The sequence below is a fragment of the Columba livia genome, chromosome 2 (assembly GCF_036013475.1).
Source record: "Columba livia isolate bColLiv1 breed racing homer chromosome 2, bColLiv1.pat.W.v2, whole genome shotgun sequence".
Lineage (NCBI taxonomy): Eukaryota > Metazoa > Chordata > Aves > Columbiformes > Columbidae > Columba > Columba livia.
Window position 1 is genome coordinate 21,621,073 of NC_088603.1, and position 11,236 is coordinate 21,632,308.

Consider the following 11,236-nt stretch of genomic DNA (forward strand, 5'->3'; position numbering starts at 1 on the left):
CAGCCAACTGGATAAATTTGTCTTAGAGGTGAGAAGTTATGATTAATAACTTGCAAACTGAATCTTAAGCTTGATTCTTATATTTCATTTTCAAGATCTTCTTTAAGGAAAGTACTAAGCCAATATAAATACACATGGAAATCATCCAGATGTCTGTTATACTAAATGTGATGGACTGCATATCTCAGCCATCCCTGCCCTAACCCTTGCTTTTAATATTTCATAGAAGATGAAATATCAAGATAGACAGGCAGAAATAATTTTTTTTTTTTTCTTCTTTTTATTACCCTCAATATCATACAAAGTAGAACTTCAAACTTGGGATTCATTCTAAGTCTTTATTACTTTTCATTCCCATTACAGTTACCATCATCTGCCTCTGGGTGGAAAAATATCGCCACCATTTTAGATACATACAATTGTGTTTCAGACACTCATGATCTTCAGCTATATGACTATGGCTCATAGCTAAGAATGTCTAGAAATAGCAGCAGCTGGTCTTAAATTCTGTGGCTGTCTACTAAGTGTCAGAGGTCACCAAGAATACACGAGACTACTACTCCACTGTCTATATTGACTCTCCAAAGAATAGTGCAATTCAAAAGCCTTTTTCTGATATGCATAGCCTTTATTTGCTTTAGAACCACTTGTCTGACCCACCAGAACAGGCACTGATTAAAAATTGTGAGAATAGCCATCAAGAGTCAGTTTCATTTTTAACACTACATTTATCCCAGGAATCTCATACGAAAAGTATGACAAGGACATTTATAACAGAGACAAGGAGAACGCCATATGATCTCTTTGTGATTGAAGACTCTCAGATATCCAATACTTGGACAAAACTATAAAGTAATATACAAATCAGTATTCAGTCAAGATTTTGCAGTAAGCATGATCAGCTTAATGCAATTTTCCCTTATGGTAGGCAATATTGGTGATTTTTGATAAACAATTTATTTTTACCATTAAAAGCTATTCTAAAAGAAAATTAGTATAAAAAGAATCAAGTGGTTAATAACTAGTCATTTATGTCTACTCATTACTATACCCCTTAAGCTCAGCTAAGTTATGGAAGCTTATGAAAAAGTGAAGTACGAACAAGAAGTCAAATAACCAACAGAACCTTAAATTCAGTAGACTCCAGGAAAATCAGTGCTCTGACTACATAAAGGATTCCAGCAGAGGTGGGGAGTGAGGAACTAAGTCACAATTAGGACAAAAAAAAAAAAAAAAAAAAAAAAGAGCATTTATAAATTTCAAAAAAGAAAGTTTTAAAATCATCAGGACCAGATTGTACAGGCAAACTAATATAAATAGGGTAGCTGCAAGAATTCAATATGACTCTTTCTGATAAAATCTGATTAAAGATAACCATAGAAACGTTTTCAGTAATGTAAGCAATCTATCACCACTGTTTTATCTGCTATGATCTTGCTTCTACAGACAGGACATTTTTTTAACTTAACTGAAACAAAATTAAAATAGCTCCAAATTACATTCCGACTAACTGAATTCCCTTTCCTGTGTCAATTAGAAATAATGTTATTCAATTCATGCTCCTTACTAAACAGCTGATGTTTACAGCCCTAGAGCATGTCACATCTCAGCGCAGGTGAGTTTATTTCTATGTACATATTCTGCAATGTAATCAGGGTGAAAAAGGTGCCACATGCATAAAATTACTACGGATGTATGTTTTTCATTTGGATAAGTCAGCGTCTTTGAACTTCATAAAGTTCTCCTCCTCTGTATATGCTTTAGCCTCCTCACCAAGATCTGCATCCCAGAAACACTGTGCTGCTCATTGTGTGACCAGATATGTTACCCTTCTATGGAATCATCTGGAGACTTCCTGCTGAACACAACACAATTATCAATGTATATAACAAAGCACAATAGAAAAATAACATAAAATATGAATATGTAGAGGTGTCAGAAGGAACTAATTTTCCTCTAGCCTCCTGGAATAAAGTTCTAAGAGGAAATAAAAAGACCAAACATTTTCACAGCCTTCCAGTAGAAAGATCAGCTGTTATGAGATGTGAAAATGTGGTGCTCAGCACATTTGGCTGCTCGATGTATTAAAGAGAAGTGTTTATCTGTCTACACAAGTGTTTAGATAATATTTCTAAAGCTAATACTAGCTATGTTTCTACCAGACAGCAAATTCTATGTCTGACATTCCTGTCTGAACTATACTGGGATTTTAAAAAACCCAGAGAGAAAAAGGATTCCAAGGTAACGCTTCACCATCAGCTGTCCATTACCCAGAATATTAACTCCATTTGAGTAATTGACTGTGTATATTTTGCAGTCTACTTGTCCAAACCATTTATATAGAAAATATTTAATTTCTGGTTTTGTACAGCACTTTTTATTCCACTATGCTTTAACTGTCTACAAAGAGGTATAAAATTTTTTCTGACAATTCAAGGTAAAGATAGTAAGCAATTTCATTACGTAAAAATGACTGCTCACTGGTCTTCCTGGTAAAATGTTTCTTCTCTAATTAATCCAAGAGCTTATAAATAGAACACAATAAAATACAGGAAATAAAATTCTTCCACTTATTTTACCTGTATTCTTCAGTCTCTTCCTTTACTTTTTGCAGCCATTAGAGTCTGGAGCTACCAGCACACTTTCTGAACCAGCTGGGCAACTCAGCAGTGGTGACCACCTGTTATTCCTCCTGTTCATTTGCCATTGCTGCTCCAGGCTTGCTCAGTGCTCTCTGTCCAGGACATGAACACTTAGAGAAAACAAATCTGAACTGATGCTACATCTCTTGAAGCCAGTAAGAAATACTTAGAAAAAAAAAAAAACAACCTACATTTTATAACTTTATACACTAATGAGTTCTGAAAGAGTCTTAGTTCTTTGAACACCTTCTGTACAAAAAAATCTTGCTTTACACATTCAACACATTAAATGCTAAGTTTTATAGCAATGAGTCAAATCAGTAGGGTGTCTTGGCAGAGATACAGTTGATCTGTATATCTGACACCCAGTAGAATTTTAATGACATTTGCCACTAAGACAAGCAAAGTTACAAAGTTGGTTTTTTTTAAGTTCCAAATCACATAAGTTACTTCGTTTTTTAAAAGTACAGAATGGTCACTTCATGTAGAAAAGAGTAGCCTCCTTGTAACTGCATCAAGACCTAAAGCTAAAACCTTTTTCACCTTCTTTTCTGGAAGACTTTGAGGACTTTGTCACAAAAGACATAAAAGATTTCCTTGGTTTTGTATTATTACTATCATTCTATAATAGCACCTACAGCCACGCTAGAGACTTATGCTATTCACTGTGTGTTTATACTGTAAATTGGGAAGAATAGAAAAAGGAAGGTTACAGTCCAGAGTAAGCTATTTAATTAGATGTTTGACAGCAGAAAGCTTTCTGTGTTAGTCAAATGCCTCTCCCACAGAAAAAAAAAGTCAACTGGGAAGACAAGTGCTTCAGCATTTTCTCAGCCTTTTTTGTGAACTAACACTGTAAAAAAGAGAAACAAGGCAGGGAAGAGAGTGCAGTAGGAGGCTGAATAGAAGGGGAAAGATGAGAGGTGGATTATTGGTTTTAATAAGTTAATATTGAATGATGAATAATTGTTAATAAGATTCTAAACTTCTGCTTCTTTTATTAAAATAATTCTAGTAATTGACCGAAGAGGGAAAAAAAATTGGTTATGAGCTCCAGTATTGGTAAGTCTTCATCCTTTCTTAAACCACAGTTAAATCACTAATCCAACCTATTTTCTTTTAAAATGATTGTACAGGATACCCCATATAACACAGGACATGAGAACTTTTAGTCATTCTTTCCTCTGACCTTCCTGCAGCTTCTTTTTCAAGTAAGGTCATCTTTCTCCTGCTTATTCAAAACCTGTCTGTACTTTATCTTTCTGCTTTTTTTTCAGCCCAGTATGGGGCCTGAAGCTCAATCCAGCTCTGTTGCTGGGGAGCGCTGTAACTCAGAAGCATCAAAGACACTCAGGGCCGTAGAACAGGAGTGTAGTAGACACCATCTGCAAGAGGTGAAGTCCAGAGAGTCAAAGATGCTGCTTGTCAACATCTGCATTTCATATGTCAGGTCATGGAAACTGTGGCAGGAACAGAATAGCAAGTAGAATTGCAACCCTGGACTTTAGTAGGGCTAACTTTGGCCTTTTCAAGCAATTGCTGGGGGAAATCCCATGGGCAAGACTGCTTGAAGGAAAAGGGGCCCAAGATAGCTGGGTTGCATTCAGAGATTGCTTCTTCCACGCTCAGGATCAGAGCATCCCCACACGAAGAAAGTCAAGGAAGAGAGCCAGGAGGCCTGCGTGGTTGAATAGGGATCTGTTGGGTGTGCTCAAGCAGAAGAGGAGAGTTTACAGGTCATGTTAAGCAGGGGCTGGCCACTTGGGAAGAATATAAGGCTGCTGTTAGAGGATGTAGGAAGGCAGCTAGGATAGCCAAGGCCTCCTTAGAATTACAGCTGGCGAGAGGGGTCAAGGACAGCAAAAAGAACTTTTTCAAATACATAGCAGATAAAACTAATACCAGAGGCAATGTAGGCCCACTGATGAACAGGGTGGGTGCCCTGGTGGCAGAAGATACAGAGAAGGCAGAACTACTGAATGCCTTCTTTGTCTCTGTCTACTCTGCTGGAGGCTGTCCTGAGGAGCCCTGTACCCCTGAGACCCTGGATGAAGCCAGGTCAATGGAGCAGTTTGCTTTAGTCGATGAGGACTGGGTTAGGGAGCAATTAAATAGTCTGGACATCCATAAATCCATGGGTCCAGATGGGATGCATCCGCGGGTGCTGAGGGAGCTGGCTGAAGTCATTGCTGGACCGCTCTCCATCATCTTTGCCAAGTCTTGGGAAACGGGGGAGGTACCCGAGGATTGGAGGAAAGCAAATGTAACTCCAGTCTTCAAAAAGGGCAAGAAGGAGGACCCCGGTAATTATAGACCAGTCAGCCTCACCTCTGTCCCTGGGAAAGTAATGGAACAGCTTATCTTTGGTGCCATCTCAAGGCATATCAAGGATAAGAGGGTTATTAGGGGCAGTCAGCATGGCTTTACCAAGGGTAAGTCATGCTTGACCAACCTCATAGCCTTTTATGAGAATGTAACAAGGTGGATGGATGATGGCAGAGCAGTGGATGTGGTCTACCTTGACTTCAGTAAAGCCTTTGACACAGTCTCCCACAGCATCCTCACAGCTAAGTTGAGGAGGTGTGGTCTAGACAATAGAGTAGTGAGGTGGGTTGCAAACTGGCTTAAGGAGAGAAGCCAGAGAGTGGTAGTCAATGGTGCGGAGTCTAGTTGGAGGCCTGTATCTAGTGGAGTGCCTCAGGGGTCAGTACTGGGGCCAATATTATTCAATATATTCATTAACGATTTAGAAGAGGGAATAGAGTGTACTATCAGCAAGTTTGCTGATGACACTAAGCTGGGAGGGGTGGCTGACACGCCAGAAGGCTGTGCTGCCATCCAGCGGGACCTGGACAGGCTGGAGAGTTGGGCGGGAAATAACCTAATGAAATTTAACAAGGGAAAGTGTAGAGTCCTGCATCTGGGCAGGAACAACCCCAGGTTCCAGTATAGGTTGGGAAATTACATATTAGAGAGCAGTGTAGGGGAAAGGGACCTGGGGGTCCTGGTGGACAACAGGATGACCATGAGCCAGCACTGTGCCCTTGTGGCCAGGAAGGCCAATGGCATCCTGGGGTGTATTAGAAGGGGGGTGGTTAGTAGATCGAAAGAGGTCCTCCTTCCCCTCTACTCTGCCCTGGTGAGACCACATCTGGAATATTGTGTCCAGTTCTGGGCCCCTCAGTTCAAGAAGGACAGGGAACTGCTGGAGAGGGTCCAGCGTAGGGCAACGAAGATGATTAAGGGAGTGGAGCACCTCCCTTATGAAGAAAGGCTGAGGGAGCTGGGTCTCTTTAGTTTGGAGAAGAGGAGACTGAGGGGTGACCTCATTAATGTTTATAAATATATAAAGGGTGAGTGCCATGAGGATGGAGCCAGGCTCTTCTTGGTGGCAAACAATGATAGGACCAGGGGTAATGGGATCAAGCTGGAACACAAGAGGTTCCGCTTAAATTTGAGAAAAAACTTCTCATTGAGGGTGACAGAGCACTGGAACAGGCTGCCCAGGGAGGTTCTGGAGTCTCCTTCTCTGGAGACATTCAAAACCCGCCTGGACATGTTCCTGTGCGACCTCACCTAGGCGTTCCTGCTCCAGCAGGGGGATTAGACTAGATGATCTTTTGAGGTCCCTTCCAATCCCAAACATACTGTGATACCGTGATACTGTGAAGTGAAGACATACTGGAAAGCAGGATAACTTTGAAAAACCTGTAGGCTGGTGGAAACTGGAGGACCATCAAAGGGAAATAAAACATTTTATACTTGCTTAGTTCTCTATCTCCTTCATGAATATATGTTACTAATCTTTATGATGGAGAGGAAACCTGGGTGCAATTTTTGGTCTAATTCCATACAGCCAATTTTAGGTAGAATCAAGGAAAATACAAAATAAAGAAGGGGAGAGAGATTAAAATAAAGTGCATAGATATTTCTGCATCAACTTGACTTACAGATTTCTCATCAGTTTCTTTGACTATCTTTTCTGTTGCACCCTTAATGCTAAATGAGTTCCAAGTGACCTCAGTGGCTCCTAAGTCTTGCCGTCAAGATTTTCACCATCTTGATTGTCCTCCTCTGGAAACAATCTAATAGTTTGATCTCCTTCTTATACTGCAGCACCCAAAACTGAACACAGGACTTGAAGTGGGGCCACATCAGTGCAGTGTAGAGTGGGACAATCACTTGCCGTGGCCAGCTAGCTATTATGTGCTTGATGCACCCCAGGGTACAATTGGCCCTTTTGGCTGCCAGGGTACACTGTTGACTCATGCTCAACTTGCCATCAACCAAAACCCCCAGGTCTCTTTCCGTGGGGCTGCTCTCCAGCCTCTCATCCCCCAGATTGTACATATAACGAGGATTGCCTTGTCCCGGCTGGAGAATCCTACACTTACTCTTATTAAATTTCATGTGGTTGGTGATTGCCCAGCTCTGTAGTCTATACAGATCTCTCTGTAAGGCCTATCTACCCTTGAGGGACTCCACAACTCCTCCTAATTTAGTATCATCAGCAAACTTACTTAATGTGAGATCATTTGTAAAAACACTGAAGAAAACTGTCCCAAAACTTGAGCCCTGGTGAATCCCACTGGTGACTGGCCACTGGCCTGATGTAACCCTATTTACTAAAACTCTTTGAGCCTGACGAATCAGCCAATTGCTCACCCAATGTATTATGGAATTGTCTAGCTGTGTGCTGGACATTTTATCTAGAAGGATATTGTGAGAGATAGTATCAAAAGCTTTGCTAAAATCCAAAAAAATCCCACACCTACTGGTTTCTCTTGATGATAGGCTGGTCATCTAATGCAACTTGCTGCTTTGAGCAAGGTCAAGAGTGAATTCAGACTCTGCTGTAATAAGTGGCTTCAAAGTCAGAAAATACATTCCAACCTACTTTCATATGGATAGAACATTTTAAAATCAAAAGCACTGGCATCAAATATTAACAGAAACTCCCCTCAGCACATCAGGAGATATACCTGTAGAGCAAAAGAAGCATGTATTTTAACTAAAGCAGTTGCAAGCTACTCTCCTTTTCTGTCTTTGAAAAATTACAAGAACTTGCAACATCGAGTACAGAGTATATATGAGGGTATTCTGGTTTTGACTGGGATAGAGTTAATTTTCTGTCTAGCAGCTGGTATAGTGTTGTGGTTTTGATTTAGCATGAGAAGAATGTTGGTAATACACTGATATTTTGGTTGTCAACAGGTAGTCAAGGACTTTACAGCTTCCCATGGTCTGCCAGGTGCACAAGAAGCTGGGAGGGGGCAAAGCCAGGACAGGTGACCCAAGCTGGCCAAAGGGGTATTCCTTACCATATGACACTATGCTCAGTGAATAACTGGCATTGGCCAGGGTGGCCAATACCATTGCTTGGGAACTAACTGGCTGTTGGGTTGTGGTAGTGAGCACCTGCATTGTGCATCACTTGTTTTGTAAATGATATTATTGTTATTAGTGTTGTTGTTGTTATTATAATTATTTTATCATCCTTTGCTGTCCTGTTAAACTGTTCTTATCTCAACCCACGGGTGTTTTCTTGCTTTCTGATTGTCTCTCCCATCCCACTTGGCAGGAGGGCAGGGGACATAGCCAGTATGTGGTCCTAGTTGCTGTCTGGGATTAAGCCACAATGGAGGGCTGTACCAAAGTCCTCCAAAGACACAACATGTTGAGTACACCTCTCTCTCTGTAATAAAGGCACAGTAACAAGAAATCATTGCAAATTTTTGCAGTATAAATACTTGTTGTGTGGAGGGTAATTGCAGGTTTTCCACTATGCACTGTATTATAATCAATCTAACACTGAGTTTAAGACTGAGAACACTGAAACTGTGCTGTTCACAGGGGTAACAAGTATTCCTGTTTGCTACCTGAGACTTAAAATCACTAGGTGGTAGAGTATTTCACAAGAAGCTGTTTGATAGAAAAGGATAACAGGTCAGAGCACAGGGCAGACAAAAACCAAAGCATAGTTGACAAAATAACGCTTTGGTGCCTCAGACTATAGTGTAAGTTACAACAAACAGATTTAGGTATTCCATTCAGGAAGAACAATACAGAACATGAACATGTAGTAGAGAAAAATCATTAACAGAAAATGAAATAAAATCAAACGGAAAGTACATTTGTAAAAAAATGTACAAAAATGGGAAAGGGTGGATGCATATATTGACATCGGACCGCAATTTAAGATCACATTTGGATGAATTCTTTGTGCTGCAGTTACCCTCTCATACAACATTTGAAGTGAAAAGAAAAATTAAATACAGCAAATCAGTTCTAACCACGTATCTCAAGGAAGATTTCTTTAAGAATAATCTTATTCATCTACAGACAAAATGTAGTCTTTGATTTCAGCAGGATTTCCTGAGCTGAGCTGATCTCCCACTGGCTTCAGTAGAAGGCCTTGATTTTAAATCTTGCAAGCCTCTCCCAGCTCCTGCCCATGCCCTCACTGTCCATCAGCTCAAGCCAATGAGAAGCACCCAGGTTCTGCCAGGCCATTCCATGTCTACATGCTGGCTGAAGCTTCCCTCTAAGATTGCTTCCCCATGGTGAAGGGAACTGTCATGGGGGTACCCCAGAAATCAATTTAGGCAGGCGACAAGCTCCAAACAGACTTTATTATAATTAGAACTGTTTAGCAGAGAAACCAACTAGAAATGCTTGGGATTTTTTTCAAAAATATGCAGCACTCCAGCAACATTTAATAAGCTGCAAGTTCGACATACCAGTTGAGGATAATATTGTACAACTACTCACAAAAACAAGAGGTTTCTTTCACTCAAGAGTACCCTCAGAAATTCTTCTTAGGTGGCATCCCTGATCTAAGGGGAGGGTTCTGTTCACCGACCCACTGCTCTGAGAAGACCACGCAAAGGGGGTCTTGGACAGGAGCCCCATTTTATAGCCTGTTTAGATCTGGCTGTGGTCATTATGAGCATAGTCCAGAAGGTTCTCTGGGCATGGACACCTCTTTTGTTGAGGACCCTGTCTACTGACCAAGGGCCCCACATCTCCTGCTCCCCTTGTGAAGGGGGAAATGAATGTGAGGAGTCACTGTGCCCTGGTGTGGGAGTAAAGTTACTGTCAGCATCAATCAAGGTGCCTATGGGAGGACAGTCACAGTGGGACACAAAAGGTGCTAAAGAGCCATCAACAGCCCTATTGAAAATCTCATCAGGGCCATACAACTGCCACAAGGACTCTACCTGGATGACAGTTTTCACAGAAATCATGCAAAAGGTGTTACCTATCAGGTTTTCATCACTCTACCAAACTGTTGGAAAAATAAATATGCTCCAAAATTATTAAGCAAGAACTCACAGGTGAACAGACAGTAGGGGATTCAACTGCTTAAATACTGGTGTCTAGTGCAATTTTTACACCCTGAGAAATCACAATACCCACCCAGGACTAGCAGATGTGACCCAGGACCTATTGGACTCCATTCCCTTTTGGAGTGGCAGCTATAAGCCAAATACAAAGTTTTAAGGTATTAAAAATGACACTGAATACTTTAGCAACCGAATTTAGCTGGTAGTGTGAATATATGTCTTGTTTCTCTACAAAATCAGGTTTATAAAATAAGAACAAATATTTAAATCATCAAGCAGGAAAAAATTCTGAGGAGCACTAAAAGTTTCCCATCTGAATGATAACTGACTATCATTTGTATGGCACATCATATTTTTACTTTTTTTTTTTAGATGAATGTTGGAAAAATAACCGGACAATCCATATTTTTATCTTATTGCAAAATGGTTTTACATTTCTGGATGCATTTCCAAGTATCCAACATGGTTCCATCTAGTTTCAGCCCACTTTCTTCTTTTTATATAGGTACATTTCTATGGAGAACAACAACCATTATTTTTAGTTCTTCAGTTCTCCAAAATGCAACATCATCAAATGAAAAACTGCACTATCATTATCTGCCAGTTATCCCATTTAGTGATTAAATTTGAGATAAAAAAGGCCAAATGGTTTCCTATATGATAAAAACTGGAAAAGGCAGATTGCTTATAAGATAAAAAGAAGAAACTATGATAAGTCAATCATGAGCACAGGAGATGAGTGTTAATAACACATATCAGTGTGATGAAGACTGACATGTCCATTACCAAAGTGGAACAACTTTTAGCAGTAAAAAGATTAAGCATGCTGGTATGAAATAAAAATTGACTAGACTTTCTAGAACATGGAAGTTCAGGAGCTTCAAAAGGATTATTAAAATCTGCTGTGAACAGAAGCCTCCATGAGTAAAGGAATCAGAGAAATTATGCTACACCTTAATGCAAGAAAAAAAAACAACCCTAACTTATCTTCTACAACCATGCAAAATACAGATAAATTATTTATAAGTTAGAATAGTAAAATAAGAGTGAAAAAGCACAGTCAGCTGCAAACTACTGCAGAGAAAAATGACAAGAGCAGAAGGTAATTGCTAGGCAAATACAAACCTCAGCATTGCTATTTAGCAATCTAGAACTTGAGGAAGATACTTTTACCCATGACGGTAGCAGGCATTAATTTATTGGACAGTATTTTAAGAAGCTGGTCCTTTACTGCTGATTATCTTATCA